Raw genomic sequence first — 4,749 nt, 5'->3', positions numbered from 1 at the left:
ATATCGTTTGGAAACCTGAGATAAAGCTTCACAGGACAGGTGAGTACAAACACAGTGGTCTTCAGGAAAAGGTCTCGGAGGATCGTTCGGCTCTGCACGTACTGCTATTATTAGTGTCACCTGCACATGAACAAAAAAGTTCAGGTGCATAAATGATTTCACTTTTTCAGAAATAGCATGAACCAGTAAATATCTAACACCAGTCGCACAGTATGTATAAGACTAAGGGAATCTGACTTCACTCAAGCATCACTGAGGAAATTTGAAATAAAGTCCGAACAATGGGCGTGAACGTACCGTGCTTTATTAACTCATCCTTTTTCAAACAGCCCGCAGTCTATGAAGTCCTTTAAGGTTTTCAATCTTAAGGTTGAGGTTTTATCTTTATGTCCAATCTGAATCTCTCAAGCTTCATAGTGAACATGATCAGTTGGCTGTTCATCTTTTGGAAGTTACTGAGTTGATTCAAGAAAATTAACATTGAAATAATAACAGTGTCAACCCAGTGAGAGAGGAAGCTAAATAATAATCATGGTAACAGTAAGAGTAACAATTTACACGATTTCATGAAAATCTTTCCATTTGTCTTTTCAGTGGGACAGTCCCTTTACAAAACCTATATGATTTTAATAATTTTAGTTTCATGTGTTTAGTATAAATGTCCAAAAAGAATGTCACGATTAAATCTCTAATACATTGATGTCGACATTCTGTATTAAATATAGAATGGATTTGCAACACGTTACAATAAGTGGGGGATGGACCAAACTAAAGATCGACTTGCACGTTAAATGCATTTACTCGAAGATTGTTTCTGTCATCTAGTTGTTATTATCATGCTGATGTACGATCAAGTGATTTAAATTATTTACTTGATACTATAAAACGGATGGAACATCATGATCTACAGTTATCAAAGACTGACTCAACTGTATATATTGGCTATACTGGATATTGTTTGGAAATCCGGCCTAAAGCAACACACGACAGATGTGTACAAATAGAATGGTCTTGATGAGAATAAACAAAGGAACAGGACTCATAAAGGATCCTTATGGTTTAAATGTGTTTTTTATTGGCTTTTTCTTGTTTTTCCTCCAGAGCCCCCACAGCATGTCTGTAAGGAGAAGGAGGTGGTTCTCACTGAGCAGCAGCTCTGTGGCCAGGAGAGAAGCTCCAGTCTGGACCAAACAGACCCAGAGCTTCCACAGATTAAAGAGGAGCAGGATGAACTCTGCAGCAGTCAGGAGGGAGAGCAGCTTGTACTGAAGCAGGAGAGAGATCCCTTTATGTTGACGCCTACTAATGAGGAGATCGAACACAGTGGAGAAGAACCAAAGAGTGACCAGCTTCTCTCTCACAACTCTCCTGTAGCTGAGAGCCAAGATCAGAGAGGAAGCGATGATGTGGACCCGGGATCAACTAGAGATGAAGAGTCGAAGAGAAAGAAGACGCATCACAATAACACAAGCCACAGTGACAATGAAGACAACTGTTTCCCAACAAAGAAGCACCTTTACACTCACAAAAGTAAAAAGTCTTTAACATGTGAAACTTGTGGAAAATCGTTTAAGTTCCAGTCCTGGTTAATTATACATCTAAGAACCCACACAGGTGAGAGGCCGTACCCTTGCAAGACCTGTGGTAAAGGTTTCACTGACATACCAACATTGAATGTTCATCTAAGAATCCATACAGGTGAGAGGCCATATACTTGTGAAATATGTGGGAAAAGTTTCAGAATCAAGACAGACTTGGTGCTCCACTTGAGAATCCACACAGGAGAGAAACCATACTCCTGCAACACCTGTGGGAAGAGATTCAATCAGAAAACAGGCTTGAACAAGCATTTGAAAATTCACACAGGTGAAAAGCCATATTCTTGCAAGACTTGTGGGAAAGCTTTCAGACAAAGTAGCATCCTTAAAAACCACATGAGAACCCACACAGGTGAGAAACCCTATGGTTGTGAAACATGTGCAAGAAGCTTCTGTTCTTCAAAATCATTGCAAAAGCACAATAGAATTCATTCAGATAAAAGTTGAATATTTAGTGAACATGTGGGTGAGCTATCTGACTTTGACGTGTCTCACTTGGGACTCCCCATGAGATCACATTCAGCATAGCAACATATTGTGTCTTTTGACTATGTGGGAGAGGATTCAGTTGTTTTTCATGGACACAACACACAAGCCACATAAATGAAAATCAGTTTACACAGGAGAAACAATCAAGATGAGACTTGTGTGGAGTTTCTAAACTTAATGATATACACTTTTGCAGTAGATAGATCTCTGCGTTTCAATGTATTAAATTGATTAGAAGTCACATTGTCAAGTTGTCATGGTTATGTGATCACTCACTTATAATGGTCAAAAAGCTAATAATCTTTGTAGAAATGCTTTTTAATAGAACAGATTATTCAAGTATAATTATTATAATAACAATAGCAATAAACATAACAGGATATGAATAAATAAAACTATATATATATAGCATATACTACGGTTTATATACTTAATATTTGTTAAATTACATATTGTATTGTTATTGAATATCAGGTGAATATTAAAGAACAAATACCTATTCATATTCAGGGAGATAAGCCTTTATTTTTAGTTTTTCTGAATTGCTAAAATGCAGTTCCTGAAACATCTCCCCTTTTCTCAAAATAGTAAACACAAAAATTCAAGCTACACTCACTCTTGTTTGTAAAATCAAACAATTGATTTGAAACTATTTTATCTTTACCCTAAACCAAACTCTGCCATCAACTGCATCAGCTAATGTATACACACTACTCAGAAATCATTACACACTACATCAATTAATACAAAACAATGCAAAGCACTGGGCATAGAAGGAAACATTTATTCTTTCCTGAAAAAGTTCTGAAAATATTTACTAGGATATTTACACATTCCTGCACTTATTGAAACTCGTATGTTTACATTAGAGCAGTGTTTCTTGGGTAGCTGGGTTTCGGTCATACACTTTCCAGCGCCATGATGAGGATAACTCTTCTATAGGGTTGCGGGAGAGAGGGTATGGTGGAAGGCAAACATTGAGAAGGCTAGATATTAAAAAACTATTCACATATTCTTTCTCCACAATGAAAGCTCACTTTGTCCCAAATGACAACGTAAACATGATGCCCGTCTGAGCAAATCACCCGGTGGACCTCCAGAAACATTGATGGCGTTTAGATTTGTATGATCCTACATTTTGGTTGGTTCTGTGTTAATGATGACAACAGGGTAAATGGTTTGTATTTATATATATTTTTTAGTCTTGATGACCAAAGTGCTAAACAGTACAGTTTTCCATTCACACACACATTTATACAATGCATCTATTGCATATGGGGAAGACTGGCGATCGAACTGCTGACCTTCTGGTAGGAGTACGACCTCTCTACCCCTCAGCCACAGTCGCACAGTGTGTTAGTTGTTTTTAACCTTTGAGCCTCTGTGTGTCAGTCTGGGTCAAAGTGTGCCACACTGCTAAATGTGTTTAGTGAATGAGAATGTGTCTAGAGTTTTGACATTTATGTGCACATCAAATTCTGTCATAATGCTTCAATAGCAATACCAGTATACATGTACATGTATTTCCCAGAGCAAACTATAAACAAGGATTTATCATAACAGCAAATACTGAATAAGAACAGCAGTTCTGGAAAGAGCAGGGTCATTATAGAATGTTGTTGTATTTTTCATGTAACAGCAGCATCACACAGAAAATTCCAATTAAACTTTAACATTGTGTGTCATCATTGCTTAAAAACTGTTTATTGTTGGATAGTTTTTTCTAAAGAGTGAGAAAGAAAACGCTTGCCCCTGTAGTTATCTGCTAGTTCTTCCTCCTTTTTTGTCCATTTTGGTTTACAAAACACCAAATTGGACAAATGGAAGAAATTAGTGTGTAAAGTTAAGGATGTGGAAACAGACAGCTGCAAGGACATGGTGTAAACAAGTGGCAGATTAAATGTAAACCATTTGACCAGAGCTGAATGTAATGAGTGTTTTACCACCAAACAGATGTATTTAACTATAAATGCAGTTTTGCAAAATGGGTGATTTAATTTAGCAAAGTGTGTCTTACCGGGATGAACAGTTTTGCCAGTTTACAGTGTTGTTTAGATAATAGGGTTTTGTGTTTTGACTACTCAGAAGAAATGCAGTTGACATAAGGGACCTGGATACGGTATAGGGGGCCACTGTTCCAGAAAAAAGTTTAGAACTACTGATCTGGAGGTTTCAGAGCAAAGTTATGCAAGAAGCTTTGTTTTGCCAACAACATATCACAAATGCTCCAACTTTTTGCCTGAACAAAAAGCTACAGTGCTCATAAGGTAAGCCTGCTGGCAGACCTTAATCCTGACGGCTGAAACTGCTGGCAGAACCTCTATGGCCATGACTTCCCACCTACAGGAGATTCAAGGTTACAAACTCACCGCCTACTCATCTGGGTTAGCATCAGCTCATCAACTCTGATCTAAGTAGGCTAAGCACATTCACTCACATTCTGGTATCGATGGCTGGATTTATATTAATAGTGTTAAAATATTTTAAATCTCTAAGCATTACAACCACATACATACCTTGACATATTTTGTGTCAGACTTAGCAACCGACTACATTGCTTCTTTTTCCATTGTTAGATTGTTCAGTGTCATCGCAGTTATCCCTGTTAGTAGAAAGTAGTCAGTATACTGTCTTTGAATATGAGAACATATCCAGCCACAGC

Source organism: Pleuronectes platessa, chromosome 22 (assembly GCF_947347685.1).
Source record: "Pleuronectes platessa chromosome 22, fPlePla1.1, whole genome shotgun sequence".
NCBI lineage: Eukaryota > Metazoa > Chordata > Actinopteri > Pleuronectiformes > Pleuronectidae > Pleuronectes > Pleuronectes platessa.
This window is presented reverse-complemented; position numbering follows the sequence as displayed.